At 43.6% G+C, this 12,855-nt stretch overlaps 14 non-coding genes across 14 annotated transcripts; all 14 read left to right on the top strand.

The window, feature by feature from the left end:
* The first annotated feature begins 741 nt into the window (after positions 1-741).
* TRNAL-UAG (transfer RNA leucine (anticodon UAG)) lies at positions 742-824 on the top strand. Its single transcript has one exon. It is a non-coding gene; the product is annotated as a tRNA-Leu (tRNA).
* A 632-nt stretch (positions 825-1,456) lies between these two features.
* TRNAL-CAG (transfer RNA leucine (anticodon CAG)) lies at positions 1,457-1,539 on the top strand. Its single transcript has one exon. It is a non-coding gene; the product is annotated as a tRNA-Leu (tRNA).
* A 191-nt stretch (positions 1,540-1,730) lies between these two features.
* Positions 1,731-1,813, top strand: TRNAL-AAG (transfer RNA leucine (anticodon AAG)). Its single transcript has one exon. It is a non-coding gene; the product is annotated as a tRNA-Leu (tRNA).
* A 1,739-nt stretch (positions 1,814-3,552) lies between these two features.
* Positions 3,553-3,635, top strand: TRNAL-CAG (transfer RNA leucine (anticodon CAG)). Its single transcript has one exon. It is a non-coding gene; the product is annotated as a tRNA-Leu (tRNA).
* A 191-nt stretch (positions 3,636-3,826) lies between these two features.
* TRNAL-AAG (transfer RNA leucine (anticodon AAG)) lies at positions 3,827-3,909 on the top strand. The gene has a single exon. It is a non-coding gene; the product is annotated as a tRNA-Leu (tRNA).
* A 1,024-nt stretch (positions 3,910-4,933) lies between these two features.
* Positions 4,934-5,016, top strand: TRNAL-UAG (transfer RNA leucine (anticodon UAG)). The gene has a single exon. It is a non-coding gene; the product is annotated as a tRNA-Leu (tRNA).
* Positions 5,017-5,648: 632 nt separating this feature from the next.
* Positions 5,649-5,731, top strand: TRNAL-CAG (transfer RNA leucine (anticodon CAG)). The gene has a single exon. It is a non-coding gene; the product is annotated as a tRNA-Leu (tRNA).
* Positions 5,732-5,922: 191 nt separating this feature from the next.
* TRNAL-AAG (transfer RNA leucine (anticodon AAG)) lies at positions 5,923-6,005 on the top strand. Its single transcript has one exon. It is a non-coding gene; the product is annotated as a tRNA-Leu (tRNA).
* A 1,023-nt stretch (positions 6,006-7,028) lies between these two features.
* Positions 7,029-7,111, top strand: TRNAL-UAG (transfer RNA leucine (anticodon UAG)). The gene has a single exon. It is a non-coding gene; the product is annotated as a tRNA-Leu (tRNA).
* Positions 7,112-8,017: 906 nt separating this feature from the next.
* Positions 8,018-8,100, top strand: TRNAL-AAG (transfer RNA leucine (anticodon AAG)). The gene has a single exon. It is a non-coding gene; the product is annotated as a tRNA-Leu (tRNA).
* A 1,024-nt stretch (positions 8,101-9,124) lies between these two features.
* On the top strand, positions 9,125-9,207 carry TRNAL-UAG (transfer RNA leucine (anticodon UAG)). Its single transcript has one exon. It is a non-coding gene; the product is annotated as a tRNA-Leu (tRNA).
* A 906-nt stretch (positions 9,208-10,113) lies between these two features.
* On the top strand, positions 10,114-10,196 carry TRNAL-AAG (transfer RNA leucine (anticodon AAG)). The gene has a single exon. It is a non-coding gene; the product is annotated as a tRNA-Leu (tRNA).
* A 1,739-nt stretch (positions 10,197-11,935) lies between these two features.
* On the top strand, positions 11,936-12,018 carry TRNAL-CAG (transfer RNA leucine (anticodon CAG)). The gene has a single exon. It is a non-coding gene; the product is annotated as a tRNA-Leu (tRNA).
* Positions 12,019-12,209: 191 nt separating this feature from the next.
* TRNAL-AAG (transfer RNA leucine (anticodon AAG)) lies at positions 12,210-12,292 on the top strand. Its single transcript has one exon. It is a non-coding gene; the product is annotated as a tRNA-Leu (tRNA).
* The last annotated feature ends 563 nt before the right edge of the window (positions 12,293-12,855 follow it).

The raw sequence follows: 12,855 nt of genomic DNA, 5'->3' as shown, positions 1-12,855 counted from the left end.
TCTAATGCTCCATTCAAGAGATGTTTCCACTATGAAATGCAGAGCAAGGGGAAAGAGCACAAGTGATAGAGCGAGTGAGTGAGAAGGGGTGTTGAGGAAGGAGAGAATGAAACAAAGACAGAGTGAGTGAACGGCAGGTTGGCCTAGAAGAGGAGACTAGAAGTGAAGGCGACATACTTTTCCCTGCTTTTGACCTCCCACCCATCCCAAACCGACCACAAACGTACCATCTATGCAACGTTGGTATGCAGAAATTCACGCCTCAGCCAGTGAGGGTAAGTCCCAGGCCAGGGGCTAGAGAGCAAAAGACTGCATGTGCTCAGACGTTCCCTGCTAAGGACAGTTGATCTGAAACAAGGTCTGCTCTCTTGTATCCAGCAACGATCTAGAAATCCTGCATGAATCTGCAAGGCACAATGACAGCATACATTTGCATAATATGCCCCACCTTCTGCCTTCCTACTTCCTGTGCAGTAGTTGTTTGTGTAGAGAGAGAGGTCGCAGGCAAGGTAATTTTGTGAGTAGGATACAGGACCCTAAATAGCTGGTGAGAGGTATGAGGTATTCTAAAAGCATAAAAATTGTACACCTGTGAAATGAAATGCTTTCACATGTGATCTTCTGTGTTTATTGTCCTGTGCATAAAGTTGCACCTTGTGTTTGAAGGTTTAAATTATTTCAGGCTTGCATGGAGGCAGAAATTTCTGATTGACTTTTATACATTTCTTAAGACTCTGCACTGTCAGGATGGCCGAGTGGTCTAAGGCGCTGTGTTTAGGCCGCAGTCTCCTCTGGAGGCGTGGGTTCGAATCCCACTTCTGACATGACTTTTGGAGATGTAATCTCCTTTTTCAGGTTAACATCTGATGGAAGTTGCATCTGTTGGTCTTCACCTGGGATGTGATTCCGTCCTCATCTAGTCAAGAGAGCTGGGGTTTCTCATATATTTCGGTTGTATAAAGTCTTGCTGACAAAGTGCAGTCCTTACTATATGAGCATAGGACCCATGTAAGAGCTCATCTGGAAGAGTCATGCTCTTGTATGCCCTGGCCAGACAGGCCATGCAAATATGAAAGAATGCCTAGCATCTGGTAGACAGTTGGACTCCAGCACACTTACGGCAATTTCCTCAGGGCTGTGATCAGGGACTGCTTAGATTTGCGTATTCCACCCTATGTTGTGACATTGAAATTCCTTGTTGAATTTGCTTTAGCTAGCCAAGAGGTGGCTGTTGACTCAATTTCAAAGCAGCTTTGGGCCTTTCAAGTGGCTGGTTAATAGCACTTTCTCTTTGTACGCCTTAAAGGTCTAAAGAGTTCTTCATAGGTACTGCTCTCTATGGATTGTTCAAAGATCTGTTGGAAGTACTTATAATAGGATAAATAAATTGAGGGCATGCCTTTTCGGTACCCCACTTGCATGGCTGTCTGGCCTGTGGAAGGTTCCACAAATGCAAGTCAGGATGGCCGAGTGGTCTAAGGCGCTGCGTTCAGGTCGCAGTCTCTTCTGGAGGCGTGGGTTCAAATCCCACTTCTGACAATTGTGTGTTTACTCTACTTTTTTCTTGAGAGAGAAAAAATCTGATCATTTCCCTCACATGGGCTTATATGGTTGTCTACTTGGAAAAGTGCAGTGAGTTTTTTTCTTGCTCTAGCCACTCATGACCTAAGATGTGTGCTTCTTTTGGTTCACAATATCTTTCCCTCTCTGTAGATGATCAAGCAAATGTGGTCAGGATGGCCGAGTGGTCTAAGGCGCTGCGTTAAGGCCGCAGTCTCTCCTGGAGGCGTGGGTTCGAATCCCACTTCTGACAAAACTTTAAGTCCATTTTGTCTCTGAGTTCTTTTAGAATCTCAGCTAAAAATTGGCAGTGCATATAATATCTGAATAAGTAACAAACTTCAGTTTCAACTGCAAATTAATTTGCCCAATTCTGTCTTCAAGCTCGTATAATATTCTTCTAGCACTCGTGGTGTTTTATGTGTTTTTTGGGGGGTGCTTAAAAAGTCCCTTTTAATAATGAAATGGGTTACATTCAGTCTTGTGATATTTTTGGTTTCCAATAAGTAGATTGTTAATTTTATGTAACCTCATTTTCTAATGCTCCATTCAAGAGATGTTTCCACTATGAAATGCAGAGCAAGGGGAAAGAGCACAAGTGATAGAGCGAGTGAGTGAGAAGGGGTGCTGAGGAAGGAGAGAATGAAACAAAGACAGAGTGAGTGAACGGCAGGTAGGCCTAGAAGAGGAGACTAGAAGTGAAGGCGACATACTTTTCCATGCTTTTGACCTCCCACCCATCCCAAACCGACCACAAACGTACCATCTATGCAACGTTGGTATGCAGTAATTCACGCCTCAGCCAGTGAGGGTAAGTCCCAGGCCAGGGGATAGAGAGCAAAAGACTGCATGTGCTCAGACGTTCCCTGCTAGGGACAGTTGATCTGAAACAAGGTCGGCTCTCTTGTATCCAGCAAGGATCTAGAATTCCTGCATGAATCTGCAAGGCACAATGACAGCATACATTTGCATAATATGCCCCACCTTCTGCCTTCCTACTTCCTGTGCAGTAGTTGTTTGTGTAGAGAGAGAGGTCGCAGGCAAGGTAATTTTGTGAGTAGGATACAGGACCCTAAATAGCTGGTGAGAGGTATGAGGTATTTTAAAAGCATAAAAATTGTACACCTGTGAAATGAAATGCTTTCACATGTGATCTTCTGTGTTTATTGTCCTGTGCATAAAGTTGCACCTTGTGTTTGAAGGTTTAAATTATTTCAGGCTTGCATGGAGGCAGAAATTTCTGAGTGACTTTTATACATTTCTTAAGACTCTGAACTGTCAGGATGGCCGAGTGGTCTAAAGTGCTGTGTTTAGGCTGCAGTCTCCTCTGGAGACGTGGGTTCGAATCCCACTTCTGACATGACTTTTGGAGATGTAATCTCCTTTTTCAGGTTAACATCTGATGGAAGTTGCATCTGTTGGTCTTCACCTGGGATGTGATTCCGTCCTCATCTAGTCAAGAGAGCTGGGGTTTCTCATATATTTCGGTTGTATAAAGTCTTGCTGACAAAGTGCAGTCCTTACTATATGAGCATAGGACCTATGTAAGAGCTCATCTGGAAGAGTCATGCTCTTGTATGCCCTGGCCAGACAGGCCATGCAAATATGGAAGAATGCCTAGCATCTGGTAGACAGTTGGACTCCAGCACACTTACGGCAATTTCCTCAGGGCTGTGATCAGGGGCTGCTTAGATTTGAGTATTCCACCCTATGTTGTGACATTGAAATTCCTTGTTGAATTTGCTTTAGCTAGCCAAGAGGTGGCTGTTGACTCAATTTCAAAGCAGCTTTGGGCCTTTCAAGTGGCTGGTTAATAGCACTTTCTCTTTGTACGCCTTAAAGGTCTAAAGAGTTCTTCATAGGTACTGCTCTCTATGGATTGTTCAAAGATCTGTTGGAAGTACTTATAATAGGATAAATAAATTGAGGGCATGCCTTTTCGGTACCCCACTTGCATGGCTGTCTGGCCTGTGGAAGGTTCCACAAATGCAAGTCAGGATGGCCGAGTGGTCTAAGGCGCTGCGTTCAGGTCGCAGTCTCTTCTGGAGGCGTGGGTTCAAATCCCACTTCTGACAATTGTGTGTTTACTCTTCTTTTTTCTTGGGAGAGAAAAAATCAGATCATTTCCCTCACATGGGCTTATATGGTTGTCTACTTGGAAAAGTGCAGTGAGTTTTTTTCTTGCTCTAGCCACTCATGACCTAAGTTGTGTGCTTTTTTTGGTTCACAATATCTTTCCCTCTCTGTAGATGATCAAGCAAATGTGGTCAGGATGGCCGAGTGGTCTAAGGCGCTGCGTTAAGGCCGCAGTCTCTCCTGGAGGCGTGGGTTCGAATCCCACTTCTGACAAAACTTTAAGTCCATTTTGTCTCTGAGTTCTTTTAGAATCTCAGCTAAAAATTGGCAGTGCATATAATATCTGAATAAGTAACAAACTTCAGTTTCAACTGCAAATTAATTTGCCCAATTCTGTCTTCAAGCTCGTATAATATTCTTCTAGCACTCGTGGTGTTTTATGTGTTTTTTGGGGGGTGCTTAAAAAGTCCCTTTTATTAATGAAATGGGTTACATTCAGTCTTGTGATATTTTTGGTTTCCAATAAGTAGATTGTTAATTTTATGTAACCTCATTTTCTAATGCTCCATTCAAGAGATGTTTCCACTATGAAATGCAGAGCAAGGGGAAAGAGCACAAGTGATAGAGCGAGTGAGTGAGAAGGGGTGTTGAGGAAGGAGAGAATGAAACAAAGACAGAGTGAGTGAACGGCAGGTTGGCCTAGAAGAGGAGACTAGAAGTGAAGGCGACATACTTTTCCCTGCTTTTGACCTCCCACCCATCCCAAACCGACCACAAACGTACCATCTATGCAACGTTGGTATGCAGAAATTCACGCCTCAGCCAGTGAGGGTAAGTCCCAGGCCAGGGGCTAGAGAGCAAAAGACTGCATGTGCTCAGACGTTCCCTGCTAAGGACAGTTGATCTGAAACAAGGTCTGCTCTCTTGTATCCAGCAACGATCTAGAAATCCTGCATGAATCTGCAAGGCACAATGACAGCATACATTTGCATAATATGCCCCACCTTCTGCCTTCCTACTTCCTGTGCAGTAGTTGTTTGTGTAGAGAGAGAGGTCGCAGGCAAGGTAATTTTGTGAGTAGGATACAGGACCCTAAATAGCTGGTGAGAGGTATGAGGTATTCTAAAAGCATAAAAATTGTACACCTGTGAAATGAAATGCTTTCACATGTGATCTTCTGTGTTTATTGTCCTGTGCATAAAGTTGCACCTTGTGTTTGAAGGTTTAAATTATTTCAGGCTTGCATGGAGGCAGAAATTTCTGAGTGACTTTTATAAATTTCTTAAGACTCTGCACTGTCAGGATGGCCGAGTGGTCTAAGGCGCTGTGTTTAGGCCGCAGTCTCCTTTGGAGGCGTGGGTTCGAATCCCACTTCTGACATGACTTTTGGAGATGTAATCTCCTTTTTCAGGTTAACATCTGATGGAAGTTGCATCTGTTGGTCTTCACCTGGGATGTGATTCCGTCCTCATCTAGTCAAGAGAGCTGGGGTTTCTCATATATTTCGGTTGTATAAAGTCTTGCTGACAAAGTGCAGTCCTTACTATATGAGCATAGGACCCATGTAAGAGCTCATCTGGAAGAGTCATGCTCTTGTATGCCCTGGCCAGACAGGCCATGCAAATATGGAAGAATGCCTAGCATCTGGTAGACAGTTGGACTCCAGCACACTTACGGCAATTTCCTCAGGGCTGTGATCAGGGGCTGCTTAGATTTGCGTATTCCACCCTATGTTGTGACATTGAAATTCCTTGTTGAATTTGCTTCAGCTAGCCAAGAGGTGGCTGTTGACTCAATTTCAAAGCAGCTTTGGGCCTTTCAAGTGGCTGGTTAATAGCACTTTCTCTTTGTACGCCTTAAAGGTCTAAAGAGTTCTTCATAGGTACTGCTCTCTATGGATTGTTCAAAGATCTGTTGGAAGTACTTATAATAGGATAAATAAATTGAGGGCATGCCTTTTCGGTACCCCACTTGCATGGCTGTCTGGCCTGTGGAAGGTTCCACAAATGCAAGTCAGGATGGCTGAGTGGTCTAAGGCGCTGCGTTCAGGTCGCAGTCTCTTCTGGAGGCGTGGGTTCAAATCCCACTTCTGACAATTGTGTGTTTACTCTACTTTTTTCTTGGGAGAGAAAAAATCAGATCATTTCCCTCACATGGGCTTATATGGTTGTCTACTTGGAAAAGTGCAGTGAGTTTTTTTCTTGCTCTAGCCACTTATGACCTAAGTTGTGTGCTTTTTTTGGTTCACAATATCTTTCCCTCTCTGTAGATGATCAAGCAAATGTGGGCAGGATGGCCGAGTGGTCTAAGGCGCTGCGTTAAGGCCGCAGTCTCTCCTGGAGGCGTGGGTTCGAATCCCACTTCTGACAAAACTTTAAGTCCATTTTGTCTCTGAGTTCTTTTAGAATCTCAGCTAAAAATTGGCAGTGCATATAATATCTGAATAAGTAACAAACTTCAGTTTCAACTGCAAATTGATTTGCCCAATTCTGTCTTCAAGCTCGTATAATATTCTTCTAGCACTCGTGGTGTTTTATGTTTTTTTGGGGGGTGCTTAAAAAGTCCCTTTTATTAATGAAATGGGTTACATTCAGTCTTGTGATATTTTTGGTTTCCAATAAGTAGATTGTTAATTTTATGTAACCTCATTTTCTAATGCTCCATTCAAGAGATGTTTCCACTATGAAATGCAGAGCAAGGGGAAAGAGCACAAGTGATAGAGCGAGTGAGTGAGAAGGGGTGTTGAGGAAGGAGAGAATGAAACAAAGACAGAGTGAGTGAACGGCAGGTAGGCCTAGAAGAGGAGACTAGAAGTGAAGGCGACATACTTTTCCCTGCTTTTGACCTCCCACCCATCCCAAACTGACCACAAACGTACCATCTATGCAACGATGGTATGCAGAAATTCACGCCTCAGCCAGTGAGGGTAAGTCACAGGCCAGGGGCTAGAGAGCAAAAGACTGCATGTGCTCAGACGTTCCCTGCTAGGGACAGTTGATCTGAAACAAGGTCTGCTCTCTTGTATCCAGCAAGGATCTAGAAATCCTGCATGAATCTGCAAGGCACAATGACAGCATACATTTGCATAATATGCCCCACCTTCTGCCTTCCTACTTCCTGTGCAGTAGTTGTTTGTGTAGAGAGAGAGGTCGCAGGCAAGGTAATTTTGTGAGTAGGATACAGGACCCTAAATAGCTGGTGAGAGGTATGAGGTATTCTAAAAGCATAAAAATTGTACACCTGTGAAATGAAATGCTTTCACATGTGATCTTCTGTGTTTATTGTCCTGTGCATAAAGTTGCACCTTGTGTTTGAAGGTTTAAATTATTTCAGGCTTGCATGGAGGCAGAAATTTCTGAGTGACTTTTATACATTTCTTAAGACTCTGCACTGTCAGGATGGCCGAGTGGTCTAAGGTGCTGTGTTTAGGCCGCAGTCTCCTCTGGAGGCGTGGGTTCGAATCCCACTTCTGACATGACTTTTGGAGATGTAATCTCCTTTTTCAGTTTAACATCTGATGGAAGTTGCATCTGTTGGTCTTCACCTAGGATGTGATTCCGTCCTCATCTAGTCAAGAGAGCTGGGGTTTCTCATATATTTCGGTTGTATAAAGTCTTGCTGACAAAGTGCAGTCCTTACTATATGAGCATAGGACCCATGTAAGAGCTCATCTGGAAGAGTCATGCTCTTGTATGCCCTGGCCAGACAGGCCATGCAAATATGGAAGAATGCCTAGCATCTGGTAGACAGTTGGACTCCAGCACACTTACGGCAATTTCCTCAGGGCTGTGATCAGGGGCTGCTTAGATTTGCGTATTGCACCCTATGTTGTGACATTGAAATTCCTTGTTGAATTTGCTTTAGCTAGCCAAGAGGTGGCTGTTGACTCAATTTCAAAGCAGCTTTGGGCCTTTCAAGTGGCTGGTTAATAGCACTTTCTCTTTGTACGCCTTAAAGGTCTAAAGAGTTCTTCATAGGTACTGCTCTCTATGGATTGTTCAAATATCTGTTGGAAGTACTTATAATAGGATAAATAAATTGAGGGCATGCCTTTTCGGTACCCCACTTGCATGGCTGTCTGGCCTGTGGAAGGTTCCGAAAATGCAAGTCAGGATGGCCGAGTGGTCTAAGGCGCTGCGTTCAGGTCGCAGTCTCTTCTGGAGGCTTGGGTTCAAATCCCACTTCTGACAATTGTGTGTTTACTCTACTTTTTTCTTGAGAGAGAAAAAATCTGATCATTTCCCTCACATGGGCTTATATGGTTGTCTACTTGGAAAAGTGCAGTGAGTTTTTTTCTTGCTCTAGCCACTCATGACCTAAGATGTGTGCTTTTTTTGGTTCACAATATCTTTCCCTCTCTGTAGATGATCAAGCAAATGTGGTCAGGATGGCCGAGTGGTCTAAGGCGCTGCGTTAAGGCCGCAGTCTCTCCTGGAGGCGTGGGTTCGAATCCCACTTCTGACAAAACTTTAAGTCCATTTTGTCTCTGAGTTCTTTTAGAATCTCAGCTAAAAATTGGCAGTGCATATAATATCTGAATAAGTAACAAACTTCAGTTTCAACTGCAAATTAATTTGCCCAATTCTGTCTTCAAGCTCGTATAATATTCTTCTAGCACTCGTGGTGTTTTATGTGTTTTTTGGGGGGTGCTTAAAAAGTCCCTTTTTTTAATGAAATGGGTTACATTCAGTCTTGTGATATTTTTGGTTTCCAATAAGTAGATTGTTAATTTTATGTAACCTCATTTTCTAATGCTCCATTCAAGAGATGTTTCCACTATGAAATGCAGAGCAAGGGGAAAGAGCACAAGTGATAGAGCGAGTGAGTGAGAAGGGGTGTTGAGGAAGGAGAGAATGAAACAAAGACAGAGTGAGTGAACGGCAGGTAGGCCTAGAAGAGGAGACTAGAAGTGAAGGCGACATACTTTTCCCTGCTTTTGACCTACCACCCATCCCAAACTGACCACAAACGTACCATCTATGCAACGATGGTATGCAGAAATTCACGCCTCAGCCAGTGAGGGTAAGTCACAGGCCAGGGGCTAGAGAGCAAAAGACTGCATGTGCTCAGACGTTCCCTGCTAGGGACAGTTGATCTGAAACAAGGTCTGCTCTCTTGTATCCAGCAAGGATCTAGAAATCCTGCATGAATCTGCAAGGCACAATGACAGCATACATTTGCATAATATGCCCCACCTTCTGCCTTCCTACTTCCTGTGCAGTAGTTGTTTGTGTAGAGAGAGAGGTCGCAGGCAAGGTAATTTTGTGAGTAGGATACAGGACCCTAAATAGCTGGTGAGAGGTATGAGGTATTCTAAAAGCATAAAAATTGTACACCTGTGAAATGAAATGCTTTCACATGTGATCTTCTGTGTTTATTGTCCTGTGCATAAAGTTGCACCTTGTGTTTGAAGGTTTAAATTATTTCAGGCTTGCATGGAGGCAGAAATTTCTGAGTGACTTTTATACATTTCTTAAGACTCTGCACTGTCAGGATGGCCGAGTGGTCTAAGGTGCTGTGTTTAGGCCGCAGTCTCCTCTGGAGGCGTGGGTTCGAATCCCACTTCTGACATGACTTTTGGAGATGTAATCTCCTTTTTCAGTTTAACATCTGATGGAAGTTGCATCTGTTGGTCTTCACCTAGGATGTGATTCCGTCCTCATCTAGTCAAGAGAGCTGGGGTTTCTCATATATTTCGGTTGTATAAAGTCTTGCTGACAAAGTGCAGTCCTTACTATATGAGCATAGGACCCATGTAAGAGCTCATCTGGAAGAGTCATGCTCTTGTATGCCCTGGCCAGACAGGCCATGCAAATATGGAAGAATGCCTAGCATCTGGTAGACAGTTGGACTCCAGCACACTTACGGCAATTTCCTCAGGGCTGTGATCAGGGGCTGCTTAGATTTGCGTATTGCACCCTATGTTGTGACATTGAAATTCCTTGTTGAATTTGCTTTAGCTAGCCAAGAGGTGGCTGTTGACTCAATTTCAAAGCAGCTTTGGGCCTTTCAAGTGGCTGGTTAATAGCACTTTCTCTTTGTACGCCTTAAAGGTCTAAAGAGTTCTTCATAGGTACTGCTCTCTATGGATTGTTCAAATATCTGTTGGAAGTACTTATAATAGGATAAATAAATTGAGGGCATGCCTTTTCGGTACCCCACTTGCATGGCTGTCTGGCCTGTGGAAGGTTCTGAAAATGCAAGTCAGGATGGCCGAGTGGTCTAAGGCGCTGCGTTCAGGTCGCAGTCTCTTCTGGAGGCTTGGGTTCAAATCCCACTTCTGACAATTGTGTGTTTACTCTACTTTTTTCTTGAGAGAGAAAAAATCTGATCATTTCCCTCACATGGGCTTATATGGTTGTCTACTTGGAAAAGTGCAGTGAGTTTTTTTCTTGCTCTAGCCACTCATGACCTAAGATGTGTGCTTTTTTTGGTTCACAATATCTTTCCCTCTCTGTAGATGATCAAGCAAATGTGGTCAGGATGGCCGAGTGGTCTAAGGTGCTGCGTTAAGGCCGCAGTCTCTCCTGGAGGCGTGGGTTCGAATCCCACTTCTGACAAAACTTTAAGTCCATTTTGTCTCTGAGTTCTTTTAGAATCTCAGCTAAAAATTGGCAGTGCATATAATATCTGAATAAGTAACAAACTTCAGTTTCAACTGCAAATTAATTTGCCCAATTCTGTCTTCAAGCTCGTATAATATTCTTCTAGCACTCGTGGTGTTTTATGTGTTTTTTGGGGGGTGCTTAAAAAGTCCCTTTTTTTAATGAAATGGGTTACATTCAGTCTTGTGATATTTTTGGTTTCCAATAAGTAGATTGTTAATTTTATGTAACCTCATTTTCCAATGCTCCATTCAAGAGATGTTTCCACTATGAAATGCAGAGCAAGGGGAAAGAGCACAAGTGATAGAGCGAGTGAGTGAGAAGGGGTGTTGAGGAAGGAGAGAATGAAACAAAGACAGAGTGAGTGAACGGCAGGTAGGCCTAGAAGAGGAGACTAGAAGTGAAGGCGACATACTTTTCCATGCTTTTGACCTCCCACCCATCCCAAACCGACCACAAACGTACCATCTATGCAACGTTGGTATGCAGTAATTCACGCCTCAGCCAGTGAGGGTAAGTCCCAGGCCAGGGGATAGAGAGCAAAAGACTGCATGTGCTCAGACGTTCCCTGCTAGGGACAGTTGATCTGAAACAAGGTCGGCTCTCTTGTATCCAGCAAGGATCTAGAATTCCTGCATGAATCTGCAAGGCACAATGACAGCATACATTTGCATAATATGCCCCATCTTCTGCCTTCCTACTTCCTGTGCAGTAGTTGTTTGTGTAGAGAGAGAGGTCGCAGGCAAGGTAATTTTGTGAGTAGGATACAGGACCCTAAATAGCTGGTGAGAGGTATGAGGTATTTTAAAAGCATAAAAATTGTACACCTGTGAAATGAAATGCTTTCACATGTGATCTTCTGTGTTTATTGTCCTGTGCATAAAGTTGCACCTTGTGTTTGAAGGTTTAAATTATTTCAGGCTTGCATGGAGGCAGAAATTTCTGAGTGACTTTTATACATTTCTTAAGACTCTGCACTGTCAGGATGGCCGAGTGGTCTAAAGTGCTGTGTTTAGGCCGCAGTCTCCTCTGGAGGCGTGGGTTCGAATCCCACTTCTGACATGACTTTTGGAGATGTAATCTCCTTTTTCAGGTTAACATCTGATGGAAGTTGCATCTGTTGGTCTTCACCTGGGATGTGATTCCGTCCTCATCTAGTCAAGAGAGCTGGGGTTTCTCATATATTTCGGTTGTATAAAGTCTTGCTGACAAAGTGCAGTCCTTACTATATGAGCATAGGACCCATGTAAGAGCTTATCTGGAAGAGTCATGCTCTTGTATGCCCTGGCCAGACAGGCCATGCAAATATGGAAGAATGCCTAGCATCTGGTAGACAGTTGGACTCCAGCACACTTACGGCAATTTCCTCAGGGCTGTGATCAGGGGCTGCTTAGATTTGCGTATTCCACCCTATGTTGTGACATTGAAATTCCTTGTTGAATTTGCTTTAGCTAGCCAAGAGGTGGCTGTTGACTCAATTTCAAAGCAGCTTTGGGCCTTTCAAGTGGCTGGTTAATAGCACTTTCTCTTTGTACGCCTTAAAGGTCTAAAGAGTTCTTCATAGGTACTGCTCTCTATGGATTGTTCAAAGATCTGTTGGAAGTACTTATAATAGGATAAATAAATTGAGGGCATGCCTTTTCGGTACCCCACTTGCATGGCTGTCTGGCCTGTGGAAGGTTCCACAAATGCAAGTCAGTATGGCCGAGTGGTCTAAGGCGCTGCGTTCAGGTCGCAGTCTCTTCTGGAGGCGTGGGTTCAAATCCCACTTCTGACAATTGTGTGTTTACTCTACTTTTTTCTTGAGAGAGAAAAAATCAGATCATTTCCCTCACAATGGCTTATATGGTTGTCTGCTTGGAAAAGTGCAGTGAGTTTTTTTCTTGCTCTAGCCACTCATGACCTAAGATGTGTGCTTTTTTTGGTTCACAATATCTTTTCCTCTCTGTAGATGATCAAGCAAATGTGGTCAGGATGGCCGAGTGGTCTAAGGCGCTGCGTTAAGGCCGCAGTCTCTCCTGGAGGCGTGGGTTCGAATCCCACTTCTGACAAAACTTTAAGTCCATTTTGTCTCTGAGTTCTTTTAGAATCTCAGCTAAAAATTGGCAGTGCATATAATATCTGAATAAGTAACAAACTTCAGTTTCAACTGCAAATTAATTTGCCCAATTCTGTCTTCAAGCTCGTATAATATTCTTCTAGCACTCGTGGTGTTTTATGTGTTTTTTGGGGGGTGCTTAAAAAGTCCCTTTTATTAATGAAATGGGTTACATTCAGTCTTGTGATATTTTTGGTTTCCAATAAGTAGATTGTTAATTTTATGTAACCTCATTTTCCAATGCTCCATTCAAGAGATGTTTCCACTATGAAATGCAGAGCAAGGGGAAAGAGCACAAGTGATAGAGCGAGTGAGTGAGAAGGGGTGTTGAGGAAGGAGAGAATGAAACAAAGACAGAGTGAGTGAACGGCAGGTAGGCCTAGAAGAGGAGACTAGAAATGAAGGCGACATACTTTTCCATGCTTTTGACCTCCCACCCATCCCAAACCGACCACAAACGTACCATCCATGCCACGTTGGTATGCAGTAATTCACGCCTCAGCCAGTGAGGGTAAG

The sequence above is a fragment of the Lissotriton vulgaris genome, chromosome 8 (genome assembly GCF_964263255.1).
Source record: "Lissotriton vulgaris chromosome 8, aLisVul1.2, whole genome shotgun sequence".
Lineage (NCBI taxonomy): Eukaryota > Metazoa > Chordata > Amphibia > Caudata > Salamandridae > Lissotriton > Lissotriton vulgaris.
The sequence above is the reverse complement of the archived record's forward strand: the minus strand, read 5'-3'. Positions and strand labels throughout refer to the sequence as shown.